This window comes from Equus caballus, chromosome 2, assembly GCF_041296265.1.
Source record: "Equus caballus isolate H_3958 breed thoroughbred chromosome 2, TB-T2T, whole genome shotgun sequence".
Classification (NCBI taxonomy): Eukaryota; Metazoa; Chordata; class Mammalia; order Perissodactyla; family Equidae; genus Equus; species Equus caballus.
In genome coordinates this window covers 4,277,939-4,302,503 of record NC_091685.1, presented here as the reverse complement: position 1 = coordinate 4,302,503, position 24,565 = coordinate 4,277,939, and the positions used below count along the sequence as shown (strand labels likewise).

The window sequence follows — 24,565 nt, the reverse complement described above, 5'->3', positions numbered from 1 at the left end:
GACTAATGATGATAATGGGAATAATATTAGCAATAATATAACCGATACTGTTTATGGAATGTGAAGTGCATTAACTCCTTTGGGTTTCACAAAAAGAGAAGGTCGGAACTTGTCCAAAGTTGCATGGTGGGGGAGGCGAAATGAACTTGGAGCTGTTAGGCCCCAAAGTCTGGGCCCGGGCCCCTGTGGGGAGTGGGAGGCGGGCTGGGACGTGGGCAGTGGCCTGCACCGGAAGCCTTTAGGTGGCTTCCAGGGTGACTGTCCGATAAAAGTTTGTTTCTTTGGCTGGTAGAGAATTAAGCAGCTGCTGTGGGCCAGGCCTTGCGGCTGTAAAGAGGCATCCAGTGTAGCTCCTGCCTGCTGGGAGCTGACACTCTAGTGAGGAAGGTGAGCTGGGTCATGGATGGGTCTCTGTGTACTCTAGACACAGATAAGTACCATCTGGCAGACCGGGTGCTTAAGAGGCCTGGGACAATCACAAGCAATACTGAGGGGCCAGATGGTGCATTGGCAAGAGCCTTGGCTCTGGGCTTAGATCAGGATTAGAAGTCTGGCTCTACTATTCCCTGGCTGTGTGACCTCGGGCAAGTTACTTAACCTCTATGAACTTCAGGCTCAAGGATGGTAAATCATTTGAACAGGACCTTGAAGGTTATACAAGTTTGGAGCATATGGAAATACAACGGAAAGAAACACATTAAAATTCATAGAGTTGTAGAATTATGGGCGATTTCTTTAAACATTTTTTTTCTATGCAAGGGGACAAAAACAATAGCAAGTATTTATGAATTCCAGGGTTGGCAGCAGAACCAATTTTTCTTTTTGAGAGAGATTTCTTTATTATTTAAGAAAAACACTTAAATAGGCTTTTAGTTATGGGAAGCCATGGCCAGAAGCTAGTCTGGAAGGAAAGGTTGAAGCAAAGGGAGAGGGTGTCACACTGTTTTGCAGAATCATCCAGAAGGGGCTGTCCCCCTGGCACAGAGTGCATCATGATGGTACCTGTGGCAGAGAGTGACTAGTTTTTCCACAAAATTGCTTTCTGTTCCTCCTGGGCTCGAGTTCTCCTGCTTCCCAGCCTTCCTGGCAGTGTGGCACGGCCGTGTGTCCCAGCTGGTGGGGCATGGTGGACAGTCCACGTGCCACTTGCTAGCCTGGCCCACTTTCTCCCTCTGCTTCTCTCTCTTTCTCTGTCTGCAGACTGGATGTGGATGCCCAGGGCAAACTGGCAGTCACGTGTGGAAGACGGCCGGCCCTCTGTGAGCCTGGGTCCCTGAATGACCCTGTGCAGCAGAGTTCCACAGTCCCCTGTCTTTGCACGCACTGGACTTCATGAGAGCAGACTAAACAATTTTTTTAAGCCTCTGAAATTTCAGAGTTTTGTTCTTACAGTAGCTAGTGTTATCTTAACAAATATAACACCAAATTTTGGGCTTTCTCGGCAGGGCCCAGAGGGAGAAGGTTTGGGTCCTGAAACCTGGAGGCAAGGAGGTGAGAGACAGTTCTCTCTTATGAGGATAACCCAGACCCAGCAAAATGGTGCATTGCTTTGGCTAAGGATGGAGGTTCCTTATGGTGGCTAAGGATATTGGTCTTTGGGATCAGTGTCATCTGGTATCCATTTTTTAAATTTATCTTTATTTTTAAAAATTTTTAGGTGAGGAAGATTAGCCGTGAGCTAACATCTGCCGCCAATCATCCTCTTTTTGCTGAGCAAGACTAGCCCTGAGCTAACATCCATGCCCATCTTCCTCTACTTTATATGTGGGACGCCTGCCACAGCATCGCTTGATAAGTGGTGTGTAGGTCCATGCTGGGGATCTGAACCCACAAACCCCGGGCTGCTGAAGCAGGAGTGTGTGAGATCAACCACTCAGCCACGAGGCCGGCCCCTGGTATCCATTGTTTCATTTTACTTTTCCACATGGTAGTGCCCTTGTGGTCCCCTCAGGACTTGAGCAGAGTTGGTTAGACTCTCAGGTCTAGTGTCACCTGTGCTTCGGGGAGTTAAGGGAAAGCCAGTGTCTACATGCGGGAAGAACAGAGAAGATGGAAGGGTGGCTTGGGGAAGCTTGCGTGGCAGAAATGCATGGTAGAGGGGCTTGGAGCAGAGGTCTGGGAGGACAGACGGCTGCCAGAGAACGCCAGCTCCCCTGGCATCTTCAGAAGTGCCTGGTAGTGATGGGAGCGGGGCTGGCTTTTGCTCCCACAATTATGCAAACTGAGGTTTAGGGCCCCATTGATTCTGAAGGGGCCCTTTAGACTGCTCTTTAGACAGGGGAAATCTGGGAAACTTGAGTTACTTGTATTTTTAAAGTTTTCTTCAATGATGATTATTTTTTGTAAGGGGAAAAAAATCTCTAAAAGAGTGGGAAAGAAAGAAACGAAAATGAAAGTATCTCGCATCCTGCATTGGGTGTAGCAGACAGTAGGTGCCAGTTGGTGGTGGCCTCCTCTGTTCTCCTGTTCACCATCAATTTAATTGTCACTTTTTGGAGGGTTGAACCCATGACACTATCTTAATTAATTATTGCATATTGATTATCAGATGCATTCCAATTTTAGAAACATTTACATGTGAAAAAATGTGCCTCTAGGACTTAAGAAAGTACCCCAGGATGCTGATCTGCTCCCGGGTGTTGCAACCACTGATCCTCCTGGGATGGAGAAGGTTTTCCTGGGTTACTGGTAATTCTTGGGATGCTCTGAAATAGTTAATGTCATGAAAATCCAAGTGCTTAGATCAGATCACTGTTACTCAGAGTAAACACCAGTTTATTTATCACCAGTTCTTGAGTTGTGACTTATCAGCACAGCTTGCATGGGTTCCTGGAAGTGGTCTGATCCTGGTCCTGTTCACATGCTCTGGTTCCTTACTTCCCCTCAAGATGCAGGACAGATTATGATGTTCCCTGGAAAACAAAGGGGCCCAGATAGTGTGCGGTTCTGAATGTCACGTAATGTGAATGGGGACACTAGCAAATTGGCATGAGTTCAGTCGAAATGGTGGAGGGAGGGATTAAATCCATCAGCAGCAGCATTTTTTGAGGACCTACTATGTGCCGTGGTGTGAGGTGCTTACCTTCACAACAGCCCTATGGGAAGACCCTTGAGTATCCCCATGTCACACAGGTAAGAAAACTGACATTCAGAGAGTGAAGCTACTTGTGCACAAGGTGACGCAGTTGGGACAAATCCTGGGGATTCTATTCTAGAGCCTGTGCTCCCCACCACTGCACCACGAGGGATGTGAACAGTACCCGGAGGTGACTTAGAGGGGATGTAATTGCTGTCTTCAAATCCGGGGAAGCAGGAATGAACTGAAAAGACTACAGGGCCAGCGAGACTAGACTCGTCCCCAAAGGCACACAGCAAATACTAGGTAGAGGCAGGCTTGGAACCGGGGCTGTCTGAGATTTATTTCTGCATCCATGGAAAGGAAATAACAACTGCTTCACAGAGGTGCTGGGAGGATTAAATGAAGCAACATTGGAGACCATATAGGCCTGACACTTAGTAAGCGCTTAATAAACATTTAATTCCCACCCCACCCTTTTCCTTTTTTCCCGAAAAGTTGATTGTGGAAGAAGAATCTTGTCATGTGGTCCCTACAGACGAAAAAGTAGAGGTTTCAGACAGGCAAATTTTGGTTCATTATCCAGTGGCATTTTCAGTTCAATTCAACAAGTATCTATTAGATGCCTACTAAACGCCAGGCCTAGAACTGGGCCCCTTGGGCGTCATGGCTGTGCAGGCCATGGAACGGCATGGGGCAGTGGGTGTAGGCAATGAAGCTGGGTCACCCCCTTCTCTGTGTTGTGCTGAAGCAGTGGCTGTTAAAACTCTGCGGCTGGGAGGGTTTCACTAACAGCGCTGGGAAACCAGGAAACTCCATCTGTGCTTCTCTGAGCCCCACCAGGTGCCATTAGTCCTAAGGTTTAGTACTTGACAAACCGTTATTGACCTCCTCCAGAAAGGCCAGTTCCTGTGGCAGGCTCTTCTTCCTCTATGCCTTTCCCACAGCATCCCCTTGGCCTTGGACTATCCATCTGCTTTTTTTTGTACCTGTCTAGGTCCTACTCATCCTTTGAGATCCAATCCAGATGCCACTTCCTCTTGGCAGATGGATGGTCCTTTCTTGCGTGCCCTTAGCATCCTAAATGCTTCTTGAGTGTGGGAGCATCCATATCTCATGCATTTCTTAAAACAAAGGTCTAATACTGTGCCTGGTGTGTGGAGATTCCGCCTGTCAAGTGTTCTCCTTCCTTCCACCCAGCCCCCATTCACCTCATTAAGCCCTCCTTAGTCTTCGGGTCTCAGCTGAACCATCACTTAATCCAGCGGCCTTTCATGACCCATGGATTGGATGTGGCTGCCCTCCTCCGTGGTCCCATAGCACTCTGTACCTCCCTGGTCACAGCTCTTCTCATCTTTTCTGTAATTGTGTGTTTAATTGTCTCTCCTCTTCTCTGGAAAGTCACCTCCGGGAAGACAGAAGCCCTGCTTGTTTTGTTTACTGCTGCATTCTTAGAACCTGACCTCCCTCCAGGCCCATAGCAAGCGCTCAGTAAATGCTGAGTGAAAGAATGGGTGGATGAATGCATGAGAAATCTGGGTCCAGGTCCCTTTAGCTGTGTCTTGGAAAAGTCTTCTGCTTTGAATCACAATTTCTCCTTTGCTGAAGGATTGATAATCTCCCAAATCCTTCCCAGCTCTGCCTCTCCACTTCCTTGTGACCTGTTTTCCTCGCTATCTACAGCCCACGTTCTGGCCCGTCCAGAATGAATCATGGCCCAAGAACTGCAGGCGCTTGCTTGCTTGAAGGATTTTACATTCTTTGGAGAACCTTTCACTCTTCAAATATTATCTTTCTGCTGTGGTCCTTGGCAGCATCGCGGACCCCTCCAGCTCACGCAGGTCAGGTCACTCGACGGATGGGAGCAGCTGCCTTGCCTACTTTCTCAGTTCCTGGCAGCCTCGGCCTCGGCCTCGTGCATTCCCTCCAGGGGCCCCAGAAGAAGGTGGGGTCTGCCAAGCCCGGGGTGGAGAGAGCTGTGATTCTCATGCAGCCTAAGAGGAGGGGAAGCTCTGACTCAGTACTTGTGAAATGTTAGCTTGTGGGTGAGTAAGACCAGATTGAAGCTGTGTGTCTTGGGAAGCGGTGAGTCTAGTTAATTGGAATTGGAGCTAGCAGGCCATTTCCCGCCATTGCCACTCCTACTTCCTAGCTGTGTCCTTGTTAACACATAGTCTATCCTTTCTGGGACCCAGTTTTTTAATCTGCAAAATGGCTATGTTAACACCCAGCCTACTCACCTGGTAGCGTGATTTCATTTTCATTGAATGTCTACTATGTGACAGGCACTTTACATCTGCTATTTCAGCTAATCCTCAGAACAACCCCGTGGGGTTGCAAGGTGAGATAAGATTCTGGATTTCTACACGGCAGCATTCCACCCATTGTGTGTTGGAACGCTCTTCCTCTGGAGGTTAGTAGGTAGTGGTTTGGTGGTCAAACATGCCTCTTTAATCCCACACTCCCCCAAATTAAGCAGGACTGCCCAGAGCATTGCCTATAACAAGATGAGCCCTTTGGGACCCAGTGACATAAAGCAACGCAGATTTTAAGGGAAAGGCTCCAGTCATTCCAGAACTCTAAAGTTTACTCTCAGGAGCCTGGAATCGGGCTCCCCAGTGTTCGAGTTGTTAGACAAGGCACCTGTCTCCCCAGACAGGCCCTCCCGAGGCAGCCATGCCTAACGACGCCACTTGTTTACTTTCCAGCCCTGTGACTCTGCATTCTGCCTGGCAGAGGTCTCCCCACCCAAGTGAGGCATTCTTTCGTCAGGGGCACAACAACCCTTCCCTTGGGGAGCAAGCTGAACCACCACCTGGCTATTGTCAGCCTCCTTCATGCCCTTGATGAACAGGCAAAAAGGAGCTTGTTGCGCTTCCTAGGGTGACCAGTCCTGATGATGGAGGGGAAATAAGGTTGCTGCTAACAGAAGAGGCAGGGAGGAATAGATCTGGAATTAACTTCCTCTGCGGGATCCTCTACATTTTTATTTTTAACACTTAGGAATTAAAAAAAATAGAGAAGACTCCTAGGTTTCCATACTGGTAGGCTCAGTGGCCCAAGTCCCTCGGAATGAAGGTTTGGTTTGAGTCATCCCACAAAGTCAAGATCCCTGAGCAGCTGAGATGCCGGCTGAGAGCAGAGCAAACAAGATATCAACTCTCCCTTCTCCAGCACTCATTCTAACTGTGGCTTCATGACGCGTCACAGCGGTCTCTGGAGGATATCATCTCGACTGTGTTAGAGTGTAACCGGTTTCCCTTTCCTTCCCCTGTCCCCTCGCTATTTCCCTGGTGTGTGTGGTGGTGGACTTCACAGCTGTGTCCCTAGGCTACAGAATATTATGATAGAATTGTGAGGGAACTAGAGGAGGCATGAGCTTTACCCAGAAATCTGGGACTTGTCACTCAGTGGAGTCACCGACGAGACTCTGGGTCGGCCTCCTTTATGCAGGGGGCAAGCTCAGTCCCGGGATGGAGAGTCCCATTGTGTTAGATTTTTATTGCCATAATAATTTACAGCATTGTCATTTACAGTCATTGTCAAGTGCCAGTATGGAAGAAAAGTCTTCATGAAAGTTGGGTAGCTAAGGGAAGAACTGTAGAGGACATCGTTATGTTTTCTGCCTGGTTTTCAGCATTTTTTGAACTCTGGAGAGTTTTCAGCCTTACGAGGCTGCCTCCTCAAGGGTTCAGCTGTCAGTCACCCAGAGGAGCAGTGTGAGGAAGCAGGGCCCGCTCAGATCTGCTTGGCGACCAGTGCGGTGGCGGGCGTGTGGCTCTGGTGCAGAAGCGGTACTGCTGGGCTGGTGACAGCGAGGGTACATCCACGTGTGCTCGGCAGGGCTGCAGTGTGGCAGGTTCTCCCGAGACCAGGCTTTTGGGCATCATTCCTAAGCTTTTCTTGAACTTATCTCCTAGCCCTTCCAATATCTTTGAAATAAACTTCTCTTCTACTTGATCAGCCAGGATCGGCTTCTGGTTCTCGCAGCAAGAAAGTCTGACATGTAGAAGTTGGAATAGTAGTAATATTAATAACAAAAGAAAACCTTTATTAAGCACCTACTGCATGCCAGGCACCCTATTGTATGCTAGACACGCATTATCTCATTTCCTTCTTCAACAATCTCACAAGTCTAGTAGATTTTTACTTCTTTGTTTTGTTTTCTTTTTTAGTGGAGGAGGTAACCAAACCTTACAGAGATTTCAGAATCTATCCAAGGTCACAAATTAGGAATGTGTGTCCATGGAGCTTGAAAGGCAGCAGAAAACAAGTCATATAGGGCCTTGTGTGCCTAAGGAGTCAGGACTACAAAATAACGTTTTAGACTTTTATCATGGGAAATCTTAAAACAGGCACAAAGAGGGAGAATAGTGTAAGAAAGCTCTGTGTACCACCAGACCAGTTTCAGCAAATGACCAATATGCAGAATAGTGTAATATGCTTTATACCATTAATTTAAGTATTCAGGAGCTGGCTCTCTGAATTTTCTTGAATGTTGTGAAGTTTATGTTACGTAAAATTTGAAACTTGTAGGCCAAAATAACATTAAAATTAAAAGGCAATGAGTAAACTGTGAAATTTATTTGCCACAGATGAGACATTGTAAAAATATCTTTATTACACAAAGAGCTCATGCATAGTGATAAGAAAATCAATAAATATAGCAGAAAAGTGAGTCAAAGGTGTGAACACAGTTCCTAGAGAAAGAAACAATAGCCATCAAGCTTACTATACTCAAAGCAATGAAAATAGAAAAATTCCATTTTCATCCATGAAATTAAAAATGTGAAAAATGGGTGTTCACCTTCTGCTGAAGGCTGGGTCACTTACTGTAACGCTACTGGAAATTAATTTGACAAAATGTGTTATGGACTTAAAGAAACTTATATTCTTTGATCTAAAAATTCCACCGGGACCATCTTCTCCTAAGGAAATTATGAGAAGTGTGGGAAAGATTTGTATACAAAGAATCTCATTATAGCATGAATTATAAGAGCAAAAATATTGGGAAAACCCCTAAAAGCCTAACAATAAGAGAAAGGTTGTTTAAATTTTATGGTGCATACACAGCTTGAATATTGTAGAACCATTTTCTGTGGAAAATGGTCATATACATAAAATATGATTTCATTTATGCAAAATTTATCTCTTTCTCTCTCCACATGAAGAAAAAAAGACATTGGAAGGAAATATACTCACATGTTGACAGTGGTATCTTTGGATTGTAGATTTAAAAAATTCTTTCTCTCTATTCTTGTCTGTATTTTCTCCTTTTTCCGTGAGGAATGTGTATCTCCCTTTATAATCACAAAAGAAATTTAGAAAGTTGATTTAAAATAATGCCATTCAGCAAAAGCCTTCCTAATGTTGTTATTGTGACCAGTGAGCAGAAAAATGACTGTTTATTATTAATGCTAATAATTATTATTAAGTACTTACTATATGTAATAATACTGATAATAGCAACTATTGAGTACTTCCTATATGGAAGGCATTTAAAGACTTTTATCCATAATATCCATTGCTACCTGCACCCAGACTTATAGTAAGGATCATAACCATCCCCAGTCTATAGATGAGAAGACAGAGTCCTAATGGGTAAGTGGCTTCCTCAAAGTCACAGAGCCTGCACTGGTGGGGCCAGGGCTTGAACTGGGTTTGTGGACGTCAGGGCCCCTGGACTTTCCCACTAGAAGTCCATTGGCAAATATGCTTCCTTCTGGGACAGCATGAGACATCTCACGGGACAGCCCTTCCACAGCGAGCCTGCATCATAAGGCGGCGTGAGTAAAAGCCTCGGGTCAGCCCAGTGCTGAGTCCAACCTTGTTTGTGTTAGAGTCGATTGGTTGTCAGAGGAACCAAGTCAGGGGACTGATGTGGAGAGAAAATCCAACTTTCCCTGAGCTTGAAGCAAACAGGCTTTTCTTCCTATTTCATTCAATGCGAACATGGAGAAAACCCACAAGAAATCTGAGGCATTACATGCTAACCTTTTCCTAAACAGAAGCCTCTGTTATTCATTTTCTCTGCCTCTACGCCTGACCCAAACCCCTGCAGATGGACACAGTCCTTTTCTTTAGAAACACCAGCACCTTCGATTAGAGTACAACTAAAGCCTCCGTGTCTAGCAGCCTTTTCTAGCTCCTTCCATGCTGTCCGCTTCTTTGTGATGCTCCATGATGTTAACACTTAACTCACACAGGGCAACCTTCTTTTCTTTATTGCTCCATTTCTTAAAAGGGAGCAGTGCTTGCCTGGGTCACTTTGGTCTCCAAGACCTGCCCACACCTTGCACGGCTGTGGGAAGGATTAGCCATAGCGGGAGAAAGCCTACTATTCTGAACACCCCATGAAGACAGGATCCCACCAGCCTTGTCCCCACAGCCATCTCCATTTCTTGGCACAGCATCCTGCAAGCAGCAGGTCCTCAGCCATCTTTGATGAGCAGCAGTATGAGTGAACGAACACAGCACATGGCTCTGGAGGAGCGCAGGCCCTCACGACCCCTAGCCGTGCCGCCCGTCACCCAGCCCTTCTCTGGCCCTGAGTCTGTGCATCTGTATTACAAAGGGCTTGCACTAGTTGGTCTCAAAGGTCTCCTCCAGCTCCAACACCTGTGCCTGTATCTAAATACTCCTGAAATGAGTTGGGGCTCAGGGAGGAAAGACGATCTTTCCAGCATGTGCACAGAATTCTTTGATGTGTCCTCCATGTGAGACCAGAGCCGGGAGTGTTACCCTCCCAGGGCTCGCTCCACATCCCCCCATACGCCATCTGGGCCTCTCTTGCATGGAGTCCACGACATCTGTCAGAAGCACTTGGTGCCAGAATGACTCTTGCCTCAAGTATGTCCTTGGAAAGCCCTGGAGATAGGATGTCTGCCGGAGTTTATGTAAGTCAATGAGTGGCCAGAAGAGCGTGTGCAGAGTTCTGGTTCCACAGAGGATTAGCCTTCTGTGAGCGCTCAGGGTGACTCAATCAATGGCCGCACTCAGTTCCCAAACTCTGGAGGGCAGAGAGCACCTTGGTGAAGGCAGCAGGACATCCTGCCTCTACCTCATCTATTTTTTGGTGGTTATTCCTCTTTTTATTTTGAAAAGGAAGGGTTTGAGATGTCTGAGCCAAACATAAAGAGTACGAAAAATGAAGGAATGAATAAGTGAGGACATCGGGAGGAAGGGGAAAGAAGGTATACCCGGGTCTCCTGCTGGCCGCTCCACACCCCGTCTCCCCTCGCTTCCTGTCTTGCCTGGGGGCGCTGGCCTGGGTGGTCTACATCTGGAGCCTCTTTGGGTTTGGCCAAGGGATCGCCAGCGGATCAGAGGGGGAGGGGGTGAGGTCATGAGGCCGTTTCAGGCAGCCGTGCCCTTCCACAGAGGACACACATCCTCTCAGAGGAACCTTCTCAACAAGACCCTCTCTCTCTAGACAGGTAACGTCTCTGTCCCCTGGGAGCAGGGGTGATCAACTGTTACTGGCCCCTGGTCACTGTGTGCTTCCCCCACCTCCAGCGCACGTTTCTGTCCTGTTGTAAGTAAGGCAAGGCTTCCTGAATTACCTGAACTGGAGTGCACCTTCTGTTTCCTGTCAGGATTCTGACTGATACATCAGGATAGAACAAATGAGAGGCAGTCAGAAATAATGCTCATAAAAGAAATACCAATGGTAGTGCCCTATACACGTGCCCCCCAAAAAGATGCACATGTGTGTGGGTGGCACATTTGATTCTGAGCTTCCTAGGGACCAAAGCAACCATAGAAAGAGAACACTAGTTTCCTTTCTTCTTCCTGCCAGAGGCTGAAGCCTCTTCCTGAATAAACTCTTATATCATTCTCCTTAACTTGGGCTGTGTGTTGAATTGTGTCCCTCAAAAGGTATGTTTAAGTCCTAACACCTAGTATCTGTGAATGTGACCTTATTTGGAAAGAGGGTCTTTGCAGATGTAGTAAAGTTAAAATGAGGTCATCCTGATTAGGGTGGGTGCCTAAGGAGAGGGAAGTCTGGACACAGAGGCACGCACAGGGAGAAGGCCGTGTGAAGACACGATGGAAGGATGCGCCACCACCAGAAGCTGGGAGAGAATGGGACAGGTTCTCCCTCAGAGCCTCCAAGAGGAGCCCACCCCGCCGACACCTTGATCTCAGACTTCTAGCCTCCAGACTGTGAGAGAATAAGCTTCTGTTGTTTAAAGGCCCGGAGTTTGTGGGAGTTCCTTGCGGCAGCCCTGAGAAAACCAGCACACTGTGATGTGGCACCAAGGCTCCTCACGATGTGGCCTCGCGCCCTGGCTAGCTTCATCTCCCATGCCTCTCCACCTTACCCTTTAGCTCTGGTTCTTGAACACGCTGTGCTATTTCAGATTCCCAGGCCTTTGGCTATGTTCTTATTCCCGCCTAGAGTGCCTTTTATGCTTTTCCGGGCTTGGCTAAATCTTTTTCACCCTTATGGCTTCAGCTCGGGCATGCCTTCTCCGGGAGGCCGTCCCTGTCTCTCTCAGCCAAGTGGGCTCCACCTCTTTGGACTCCTGTGTCGCCCGTAATAGCTGAAGCATTTGTTTCCCTCCCTAGACGGTAACCTCCTTCGGGGCAAGGCCCTGTTCATCTCTGCATCTCCAGGACTTAGAACGGGGCCTGGGTGTGTGGGTGACTCTCCGTGTTCTAGAACCGTCCAGCACCTTAGCATGGCGTCTGCAGGGCACTTGCTGTGCCAGGCACTTTGCTAGGCACTCTGTGTGCATTTTATTTGTGGAGAAGGAAACTGAGGCTTGGAGAGTGTGATGGCTAAAATAGATCTCTCTTACTTTCTCCAAATATATCCTATCGGCTCTGTTTCTCTGGAGAAGGCTGACTACACCGCGAGGGGCTCTTCTGAAGTTATGTTTCTATCTGAGGTTGAACTGGGACCGACATTAGGTTTGACACTGTAGTCTAGGCTCCCCCATTCCCAGCTGCTGCCTCTCCACATGGGACAGCAGAGGGAGCCGGCTGGTAGGAGCTGATGCCGTATTCTCCTTCACAACAAATCTGTCCCCAGCAACATGCCTGGAGCCTCGCATGGACCATGTTGACCAAATACGTTGTGTATTTACTAAATCTCTTTTTGCTTTTGCTCAGCAAGCAGAAATGTTTATTCCTCTAAAAAACACCATTACTAAGTGGGGCAATACAGATGGGACAGTCCTTTGGAGAGGCGAAGATTTTGGTTGGCAGAGCATTAAAAATGAGAGACAGTTTTAGGTCTTAACAGTGATGCCATTTTTCATCTCTGTGTCGTATTGTGTCTACACAGCTCAGAAATGAGGGCACGCCCAAACAGCCATCCTGTCTGTGTCGCACGCAGCCTGCCTTCCGAGAACCTGTGTTCCAGGAGGGGCCCTGTGTGAGGGCGAGGCCCTGGGCAAGGCGGCAGGGAGCTACCCTTTATTGAAGAGTTAACATTTCTTTTTTTACCTTAAGCCTTGCAACCCTTTAAACTAGTTCTTCTCATGCCCTTTTGCAAATGATGAAGCTGGGCTGCAGCGAGGAGCAGCAGCTTGCTTCGAGTGAGAAACATATTCAGGAGGTATCTGTGAGCCTACTGTGTGCAGGTTTGGGCTGAGTGCGGGAATTCAGTGGTGAATGGGAATGATGGGCCTCCTTCCTTGTGGAGTTGACATCCTAGTGCGCAGGAAGGAATGAAACACGAAAATCCCACACATCCCAGCGGGCTGGCTCTGCGACGGGCGGGGAGCGGAGATTCGAACTCGGGTGTGGAAGGGTTCCATCCCAGACTCATCCTGTGCCTCTTGTCTTTCCTTTGTTAAGGCCCCTGTTTTATGCTGCTCCTTGTTCTGAGGGCTGGTTAGGCTATTGTCACTGAAAATTGTCTGTTCGAGTGAGCAGGTCTTAGTCAGCTGATTCACCTGTTTTTAATCCCAGAAGGTTTCCAGAGAGCAAAGGATTGAGTCTTAGCTTCACTTCTTACTAACTGTGCAACTTTGGAGAAGTCCCACGACCCCGCTAAGTTTCATCGTCCTCCTCTGTACGACGAAGCTGACGTGAGGCCAGCTGAGAGCACGAGTGGGAAATTGTCTGTAAACATGAAGATGCTCCAAATGCTGGAGATTATGAGAAACAAATGCCTGCTCCACCCCTGCGAGGAAAGGCCGGGAATTATTCTGCACAGTGCTGGAGCGGTTGCCAGCCTGTGGTTTTCCTTTGCATAATATATGTAACAGAGGCTTTAAGCAAATTAACAGTCAGATAACATTAGAAAGAATAAGAATAGGATTTACAGTCCATATAAAATTTAAGTTAGTTTTCTAGCATTTCAAACCTCTCTTAGCTGTGGTATTTCCATACAATGCGTTAATTAAAAAGTACTTTATTTCCCAAGTAAAGGAAAAGAGCAGCGTCAGACACCTCGCCCTGGACTGAAAGCAGTGGCTCTGTAGTGGGAATTCTCCGACCCGAGCTTCTGTCTCCTTTTCTTTTAGTTGAGGGAGCTGTTGTTCGTAAACCTTTGCCCCCTGACCACAGCCCATCCTGAAAGATCCATGCTGTGACAGGACGCAGCGACAAGTACAGATATCCAGGACGGAGCATGGCCTTCATTTTCTACAGTGTCACACTGGTTTAATTGGGTTCCTCACTTGTCTCGGTGACAAGATCTGACAAGCCTGCAATTTAGTCTCTGTCTTCAAGAAATTCAGCAAAACCGTGTCTTTTTTTCTCTGTTTCCCTGTGATCTACAGATCATTGTACCTGGCACACAGTAACTGTTCAATAAATGATAGCTATTGTTAAAATAATAATAATAATAATTTTTACTATTACTACTATTATTATAACATCATGTAAATATTTTTGGAATTAATATGTGGAAATGGGGAAGTAGGCTGAAAAAGATCTGTTTATGGGAAATGAATTAAAAAAATTGTATGTCCTTTTTTTTGATTTAATTTTATTTTTTAAAGATTGGCACCTGAGCTAACAACTGTTGCCAATCTTCTTCTTCTTTTTTTTTCTTTCTGCTTTTTTCTCCCCAAATCCTCCCAGTACATAGTTGTATATTTTAGTTGTGGGTCATTCTAGTTGTGGCATGTGGGATGCTGCCTCGGTGTGGCCTGATGAGTGGTGCCATGTCTGTACCCAGGATCTGAACCAGCGAAACCCTGGGCCATGGACGTGGAGCACGCAAACTTGACCACTCAGCCATGGGGCCAGCTCCAAATTGTATGTCCTTTTAGGCCCTCGTTCATAGCCTGTTTTTTTTTTTTTTTTTTTTCCTGAGGAAGATTCACCCTGAGCTAACATACACTGCTAACTTTCTTTTTTTGTAGGTGAGCTGCTGCCACAGCATGGCCACTGACAGATGACTGGTGTAGGTCTGTGCCTGGGAACTGAACCCGGGCTGCCAAACTTAACCAGTAGGCCACTGGGGCTGGCCGCATAGCCTGCTTTTTCTTAGGTGATGCAGGGTTCTCGTATGATTAGCATCGAGGTTATACACAGCAGAATAGAAGTAGCAGAATCTTCCTGTCTGGACTGAAAAAGTGTGTCTATTTCTACCGGTCAGAGACTGAAGGGTCATCAGTGTTCTCTTGCTGCTGAGGGTAGAATCAAAAGTGGGTTCTGAGTTTGAATCTTGGCTCTGCCACTTACTAGCAGAGTGTGATTTGGGGCAGCATGTCATCAACCTCTTTTCAAAATTGGTGACCATAGTACCCATTCCGCAGAGTTATTAATGAATCTGCACAGCTCTTTGCACGCGGCGCCTTCATCCACCTGCTTACTACAAATCCCCTAAGAACCCTAAGCAGCCGGCATTGGTATCCCCACTCAGAGTGGGAGGGGAAGTGATGCTTTTCTGGCCACACAGTCAGTTAGTGGCACAGCTGAGATCAGAGCCCAGCTCTCCTTCCTTTTATCTACTCTGCTGCTCTTAAGGGTATTAGTGTGACCAACAAATACAGTAGAATACGGCTTTAGAAAGGGGATCTCCATCCTCCATTTCCCAGACTCTTTGGTTTGCACGATGCGTTTGTGTTGGCAAGCATCTCTTCAGCGCCTAGTACATCAAGCCCTGCGAGGGAGTGGGACGATGAGTGTAGAAGAGGCACAGAAGTGCCAGCCCCTGCCAGCCTGCAAGGTACCTGTATCTGCTGCTACATTAACAGGAGGAAGAAAATTAAAAAAAATTCAAATGGCTTTTACAATGTAGAATTATAACAAAGTACAGTCACGTGCTGCATAAAGGTGTTTCAGTCAATGATGGACCACATATATGACAGTGGTCCCATAAGACTGGTACCATGCAGCCTAGTGCGTAGTTGGCTGTACCATCTAGGTTTGTGTGAGTGCACTCTGTGATGTTTGCACAACGATGAAATTGCCTAACGACGTATTTCTCAGAATGTATCCCCATCGTTATACATCCGTGACTAGAAACATGGGTAAGACACATATATTTCCCAAAGTGTGGGTATACAAAATTATTTTGTCATTTTGTTTTTGGAACTAAAGAGGCAAAGCAATATTCTTGAGGGCAGGATAGAGTTTCCTTTTGAAGAGAATAATTGATTCTATTTTCAGTCATTCTGGGAATTGTTACTTCTGGGACAGAACATGGGTGAAACTTTGAACTGGGTCAAGAAGATTTTGGCGCCAGGCCGTGGGTTGGGGAAAGATGACTGAGGGAGTTTTGCCGGTGGTGTAAACAAGGATGGGCGGTGCAATGGGCTGAATAACGGCCCCAGCGATATCAGGCCCCAGTCCCTGGAACCTGTAGATCTTATCTTATTTGGAAAAAGAGTCTTTGCTGCTGTAATTAAATTGGTTACGGCTCGGGATGGGGAGATGATCCCGGATTATCTGGGTGGTCTCCAAATGCAGTAACATGTGTCCTTTAAGAGGTGGGCAGAGGAAGGTTTGAGGACACACAAAAAGGAGGAGGCAATGGGATTAGGGAGGGAGAGACTGGAGCGATGCAGCCACAGCCACGTGTCAGGAGTGCCAACAGCCACAAGAAACTGGGAGAAGAGAGGAACAAATTCTCCCTTAGAGCCTCTGGAGGGAACACAGGCCTGCCCACACCTTGATTTTGGTCCAGTAACACTGATTTGGGACTTCCGGCAGGACTGTGTTGATGGTATGTGTGGCCCTGTGGGTGGTGGGGCTTGTCAGCTGCAGAAGAGTTGTACTTCTCAAACAGCCACATAGGGGATCAGTCCCATCTTCCAAAGCCTGAAACCATTGGATGCTCCCATGCCAGGGGCCAGCCCTACTCAGCTGCAATCCTGACAGAGCTGACAAGAGCCTTGCAGGCCTGAGGCCTACAGCAATTGTAAGCCCCTGAGCCTAGCAACCAGCCACACTGGGGACCTACTCAACAGAAAAACTGCAACAGCAATGTGCTATTAGACCTTGTGGCCAACTGTGCTGGAGCTTCCCAGGCCTGATAAAGTGACTGAAAGCATTGTACCAGCCACATGCAGCTGAACATTACAACCTGCTGACCAGGGGGACAGTCTAGCTTCCCCAGGCACCTGCAGCAAGAGCAATCCTAACAGAAGGACACACATAGCCCACACAGGGGTCACTCCTGGAACATTTGGAACTGGTGACAAGAGGGAAGTGCACTACTGGGCCTCATAAGGCATCTCTTACATAAGGCCACTTCCTCAAGATCAGGAGATGAAGCTGACCTACCTAATACATAGATATAAACACAGAGAAAGAGGCAAAATGAGGGGGCAAAGGAATACATTCCAGGTAAGAGAACAGGACAAACCCCCAGAAAAAGACCTAACAAAACGGAAATAATCTACCTAACAAAGAGTTCAAACAAAAAGTCATAAGGATGCTCACTGATCTTGGGAGAAGAAGGGATAAGCTCAGTGAGAACTTCAAGAAAGAAATGGAAAATATACAAGAGAACCAATCAGAAATGAAGAATACAATACTGGAAATGAAAAATTCACTAGAGGGACTCAATAGCAGACTAGAGGATACAGAAGAATGGATCAGCGAGCTGCACAAAAGACTAGAGGACATCACCCAAGCTGAACAGATAAAAGAAAAAAGAATTAAAAAGAATGAGCACACTCTAAGGGACATCCGAGACAACATCAAGAGCACTGACATTCATATTATAGGTGTCCCAGAAGGGGTAGAGAGACAAAAAGGGGCAGGGAATCTATCTGAAGAAATAATAGCTAAAAACTTTCCTAACCTAAGGAAGGAAACAGACATCCAAGTACAGGAGGCACAGAGAGCACCAAACAAGATAAACCCAAAGGCACCCACACTAAGACATGTTATAATTAAAATGGCAAGAATTAAAGACAAAGAGAGAATCCTAAAAGCGACAAGAGAAAGGCAGTAAGTTACATACAAAGGAAAGCCCATAAGGCTGTTGGCTGACTTCTCAGCAGAAACCTTACAGGCTAGAAGGGAGTGGCAAGATATATTTCAAGTGCTGAAAGGAAAAAACTTACAGACAAGAATATTCTACCCAGCAAGGTCATCATTCAGAATGGAAGGAGAGATAAAGAGTTTCCCAGACAAGAAAAACTACAGGAGTTTATCACCAAGAAACCAGTCTTACAAGAAATGCTAAAGGGACTCATTTAAGTGGGAAAGAATTCATATTTCACAAATAGGAATTAGAAAATTATTTTAAAAAAGCAATAAAATCATTGGTAAAGGCAAATATACAGTAAAGGTAGAAGATCAACCACCTATGAAGACAGTATGAAGATCTAAAGACAAAAGTGCCCAAATGATCTATTTCCTTGATGAGACGATAATGGATACACATGCACATACAAAGAGGTTAGACATGATTTCAAAAACATAAAATGTGGGAGAAGGGGAGTAAAAGAGTAGGGCTTTTAGCAGGAGGTCAAACTAAAGAGACCATCAACTCAATATAGGTTGCTATCCACATAGGATAATATATATGAACCTCGTAGTAATCACAAACCAGAAACCTATAATAAATACACAAAAATTAAGAGAAAGGAACCCAAACATAAGACTAAAGAAAGCCATCAAACCACAAGGGAAGAGAGCAAGAGAAGAAGAAAGGAACGGAGAAGAACTACTGAAATACCCATAAAAACATAATAAAATGGGGGCTGGCCCAGTGGCACAGCAGATAAGTTCGCACGTTCCACTTTGGTGGCCTGGGGTTCACCAGTTCAGATCTTGGGTGCGGACATGGCACCACTTGGCAAGCCATGCTGTGGTAGGCATCCCACATAGAAAGTAGAGGAAGATGGGCATGGATGTTAGCTCAGGGCCAGTCTTCCTTGGCAAAAAGAGGGGGATTGGCAGCAGATGTTAGCTCAGGGCTAATGTTTCTAAAAAAAAAAGTAATAAAATGGCAATAAGTACACACTTATCAATGTCAAATGTCAATGGACTAAATGCTCCGTTCAAAAGGCATAGGGTTGCCAACTGGATAAACAAAAAAGACCTGTATATACACTGCATACAAGAGACACACTTCAGACCTAAAGACACTCACAAACTGAAAGTGAGGGGATGGAAAAAGATACTCCACCAACATGGCAATGAAAAAAAAGCTAGGGTAGTAACAAGAGACAAAGAAGGGCACTACATAATGATAAAAGGAACAACCCAACAAGAGGATATAACACTTGTAAATATCTATGCACCCAACATAGGAGCACCTAAATATATAAAGCTGCTATTAACAGACATAAAAGGAGAAACAGACAGTAATGCAACAATTGTAGGGGACTTTAACACTCCACTTACACCAATGGATAGATCATCCAAACAGAAGATCAATAAAGAAACATTGGCTTTAAACAACATATTAGACCAGGTGGACTTAGTAGATATATACAGAACATTTCATCCAAAAATGGAAGAATACACATGGAACATTCTCCAGGATTGATCACATATTAGGCCACAAAACAAGTCTCAATAAATTTAAGAAGACTGAAATAATACCAAGCATCTTTCTGACCACAATGGTATGAAACTAGAAATGAACTAAAGGAAGAAAATTGGAAAAGCCACAACTACATGGAGATTAAACAAAATGTTAATGAACAATGATTGGGTAAATGAAGAAATCAAAGGAGATATCAAAATATACCTGGAGACAATGAATATGAAAATACAACATGCCAAAATTTGTGGGTTACAGCAAAAGCCATTCTAAGAGGGAAGTTTATAGCAATACAGGCCTACCTCAACGAACAAGAAAAATCTCAAGTAAACAACCTAATAGTGCACCTAAAGGAACTGGAAAAAGAAGAACAAAGCGCCAAATCAGTAGAATGAAAGAAATAACAAACATTAGAGGAGAAATAAATGAAATAGAGTCTAAAAAACAAAAAAATAAAAGAAAAAAATCAATGAAACCAAGAGCTGATTCTTTGAAAGATAAAGAAAATTGACAAACTTTTAGCTAGACTCACCAAGAGAAAAATAGAGAAGGCTCAAATAAATAAAATCAGAAGTAAAAGAGGAGAAATCGCAATGGACACCTTAGAAATACAAAAGAATATAAGATAATACTACGAAAAGCTATACACCAACAAATTGGATAATCTACAAGAAATGGATAAATTTTCAGACTCTTACAAGCTCCCAAAACTGAATCAAGAAGAACTAGAGAATTTGAATAGATCAATCATTGGTAAGGAGATCAAAACAGTAATCAACCCCCGTTCCCCACTCCCCCCCCCCCCAAAAAAAAAAGCCCAAGACCAGATGTCTTCCCTGGTGAATTCTACCAAACATTGAAAGGAGACTTAATACCTCTCCTTCTCAAACTCTTCCAAAAAATTGAAGAGGAGGGGAAGCTTCCTAACTCATTCTATGAAGCCAACATTATCCTGATACCAAAAGCAGACAAGGACAACACAGAAAAAGAAAATTACAGGCCAATATCACTGATGAACATCAATGCAAAAATCCTCAACAAAATACTAGGAAATTGAATACAACAATACATTAAAAAGATCATACACCATGATCAAGTAGGATTTATTCCAGGGATTCAGGGATGGTTCAACATCTGCAAATCAGTCAACGTGATACACCACATGAACAAAATAAAGAATAAAAACCACATGATCATCTCAATAGATGCAGAGAAATCATTTGACAAGATACAGCACCCATTTATGATAAAAAAAAAAAACTCTAAATAAAATGGGTATAGAAGGAAAGTACCTCAACTAGTAAAGGCCATATATGACAAACCCACAGCTAATATAACTCTCAGTGGAGAAAAAATGAAAGCTATCCCTCTAAGAACAGGAATCAGGCAATGACGCCCACTTTCACCACTCCTATTTAACATAGTGTTGGAAGTCCTAGCCAGAGCAATCAGGCAAGAAAAAGAAATAAAAGCGATCCAAATTGGAAAGGAAGAAGTGAAAATGTCAGTATTTGCAGATGATATGGTTTTATACATAGAAAACCCTAAAGAATCCACCAAAAAACTTTTAGAAATAATAAATGAATATGGTAAAGTTGCAGGATACAAAAATCAGTTGTGTTTCTATACACTAACAACAAAGTAGCAGAAAGACTAATTAAGAATACAATCCCATTTACATTTGCAATAACAACAACAAAATACCTACGAGTAAACTTAACCAAAGAGGTGAGCAATCTGTACACTGAAAACTATAAAACATTGTTGAAAGAAACTGAAGAAGAGACCAAAAAAAATGGAAAGATATTCTGTGCTGTTGGATTGGAAGAATTAATAGTTGAAATGTCCATACTTCCTAAAGCAATCTACAGATTCAATGCAATCCCTATCAAAGTTCCAACAATGTTTTTCACAGAAATAGAACAAAGAATCCTAAAATTTATATAGAACAACAAAAGATCGTGAATAGCCAAAGGAATCCTGAGAAAAAAAGAACAAAACTGGAGGTATCACACTCCCTGATTTCAAAATATACTACAAAGCTATAGCAACCAAAACAGCATGGTACTGGCACAAAAACAGACACACAAATCAATGGAACAGAATCAAGAGCCCAGAAATAAACCCACACACCTGTGGACAGCTAATTTTCAACAAGGGAGCCAAGAGCATACGATAGAGAAAGGAAAGTCTTTTCAATAAATGCTGTTGGGAAAACTGGACAGCTACATGCAAAAGGATGAAAGTAGACCGTTATCTTACACCATACACAAAAATGAACTCAAAATGGATTAAAGACTTGAATGTAAGACCTGAAACCAAGAAACTTCTAGAAGGAAACGTAGGCAGCATGCTCTTTGACATTGGTCTTAGTGGCATATTTTCAAGTACCGTGTCTGACCCACCAGGGGAAATAAAAGAAAAAATAAACAAATGGGACTACATAACACTAAAAAGCTTCTTCATAGCAAAGGAAACCATCAACAAAATGAAAAGACAACCTAACAAGTGGGAGAAGATATCCGCAAACCATATATCCAAAGGTGTCAATATCCAAAATATACAAAGAACTAATCCATCTCAACAACAAAAAAACTAACAACCCAATTAAAAAATGGGCAAAAGATCTGAACAGACATTTCTCCAAAGATATACAGATGGCCAACAGGCACATGAAAAGATTTTAACATCATTAACTATCAGGGAAATGCAAATCAAAACTACAATGAGATATCACCTCTCGCCTGCCATAATGGCAATAATTAACAAGACAGGAAACAACAAGTGTTGGAGAGGATGTGGGAGTGCAAACTGGTGCAGCCACTATGGAAAACAGTATGGAGTTTCCTCAAAAAATTAAAAATAGATCTACCATATGGTCCAGCTATTCCACTGCTGGGTATTTAACTAAAGAACTTGAAAACATGAATGCATAAAGGTATATGCACTCCTATGTTCATTGAAACATTATTCATGATAGTCAAGACTTGGAAGCAACCCATGTTCCCATGAAAGGACGAATGGATAAAGAAGATGTGGTATAGATACACAATGGAATACTACTCAGCCATAAGATACGATGAAATCTGGCCATTTGTGACAACTGGGTGGACTTTGATGGTATTATGCTAAGTGAAATAAGTCAGAGGGAGAAAGTCAAATAGTGTATGATCTCACTCATAAGTAGAAGATAAAAACAATGACAAACACATAGAGACAGAGATTAGATTGGTGGTTACCAGAGGGGAAGGGGGGCAAAAGTGGTGATTAGACATATGTGTGTGGTGATCGATTGCAATTAGTCTTTGGGTGGTGAACATGATGTAATCTACACAGAAATTGAAATATAATGATGTATACCTGAAATTTATATAATGTTATAAACCAATGTTACTGCAATTAAAAAATAATAAAAAAATAGAAATTACTAGAAAGGTTAAAAAGTAGGAAAACAAACAAACAAAAAAAAACAGAAACAAATCAGCCATTAGAAATAGGCCCAAAAAATGACAGATAATGGAATTAGCAGATAAGAACTTTATTAAAATCTGTAAATATGTTCAAGTGTTTAAAGGAAAACATCGACACAATAAATATTGAAATGCAATATATTAAAAAAACAGTGAAATAGAATTCTTATAGACGAAAAACATAATTTTAAAGAAAAAAATTCACATCTAGTGGGATTAAGACCGATTAGTCTTTACAGACGACAAGATCATTGAGCAGTAAACCCTCTGCAGTAGTCTGCTTGGGCCGCCATAACGAAATACCACAGACCAAGGGGCTTAAACAAGAGAAATTTATTTTCTCACAGTTCTAGAGGCTAGAAGGCCAAGATCAAGCCATCAGAGTTGGTTTCTGGGGAGCCCTCTCTTCTTGGCTGTAGACTGCTGCCTTCTCACTGTGTCCTCACCTGCCCTCTCCTCTGTGTGCACACGCAGAAAGAGAGAGCTCTCTGGCGTCACTTCCTCTTCTTATGAGGAGACTAGTCTCATGGGATCAGGGCCCACCCTTTCAACCTCATTTAACCTTAATTGCCTCCCCAAAGGCCTCATCTCCAAATATGGTCATATTGGGGGTTAGGGCTCCAGAATATAAATTTTGACGGCACACAATTCAGTATGTAACACTATCCAAACTGAAGCACAGAGAGAAAAATAACTTAAAAGGAAAGAATAGAGCGTCAGAGACCCCTGGGATATTAACTTTAGAAGATGCTGGGGAAAGGATATACAGGAACTCCCTGCACTATTTTTTGCAATTGTTCAGTAAGTCTAAAATTATCTCAAAATAAAAAGTTAAAAATAAATGTCCCCACAGAACATCAACAAAAAACATCTTAATGAATTCACATCACTGGTGAATTCTACCAAACATTTAAGAAAGAAATAATACCAGTCTTACACAAACTCTTTTTAGAGGAAGAGGGAATACTCTCCGAGAAGCCCACTTTATGAGCCTAACACTACCCTGACACTAAAACCGGATGCAGATAGTACAAGAAAAGAAAATCTAAGATTAATATCCCTCATGAATATAGATGCAAAAAATGAGCAAGTCATGTCCGGCAATATCCTGTGTTTATCCCAGAAATACAAGTTTGGTCTCACATCTGAAATTCAGTTAATGCAAGACGTGATAGTCAGAGAATAAAGGAGAAAACGATATTATTATTTCAATAGACACAAAAAAAGCATTTAACAACATTCAGCACCTATTCATGAAGAAATTCCTCGGCAAACAAGAAATAGAAGGGAACTTTCCTAACCCGATGAGGGTCATTTACAATAAAACCTACACTGGCCTCAGACTTGAGATCGAGAACGACTGCTTTTCCCCTATGGTCAAGAATGTCCATTTTCACCGGTTCCAATCAATATTACACTAGAGTTTATGGACAGTCAATAATGTAAGGGACAAAAGGCACTAGATTGGAAAGGAAGACGTAAAACGGGCTTTATTTGCAGATGACATGATCATACTTGCAGAAAATCGCACAGAAACTACAAAAAAGCTACTAGAACTAAGTAAATTTAGCAAGGTCATAGGATGCAAGGTCAATTTATCAAAATCAGTCGCACTTCTATATGGAGCAAAGAACAACTGAAGATGAAGTTAAAAAATACAACATAATTTAAAGTAGTATCAAACAGCACAAAACACGGCAAGTTTATTAAGATATGTGAAAATCACAAAACACTGCTGAGAGAAGTTGAGAAAAAAACCTAAAGGAGTAGTGTGATATGCCATGCCCAAGAATCAGAAACTCAGTATTTTCAAGATGTCAATTCTCTCCCAAATTGATTATAGAAGCAATGAACTTCCAATAAAAATTCCAGAAGGCTTTTGTAGAAATTGACAAGATGATTCTAAAATTTGCGTGAAAATGCAAAAACCTAAAATAGCCAAAACATTTTGAAAAAGAACAAGTTTGGAGGAGTTACAGAACCTGATATCAGGATTTGCTCTAAACCGACAGACATCAAACAGAGTGGTACAGGTGTGAAGATAGATGCAGAGATGATCGAGACAGAGTAGAGTCCAGAAAGAGACCCACAAATATAGGATCAATTGCC

At 43.8% G+C, this 24,565-nt stretch overlaps 1 long non-coding RNA gene across 1 annotated transcript; it reads right to left on the bottom strand.

Moving 5' to 3' along the window:
* Positions 1–2,748: 2,748 nt before the first annotated feature.
* On the bottom strand, positions 2,749–5,453 carry LOC138919942 (uncharacterized). The gene is made up of 2 exons (XR_011430541.1): positions 5,317–5,453; positions 2,749–2,912 (listed from the first exon to the last, which is right to left on the bottom strand). It is a non-coding gene; the product is annotated as an uncharacterized lncRNA (long non-coding RNA).
* Between the last annotated feature and the right edge of the window lie 19,112 nt (positions 5,454–24,565).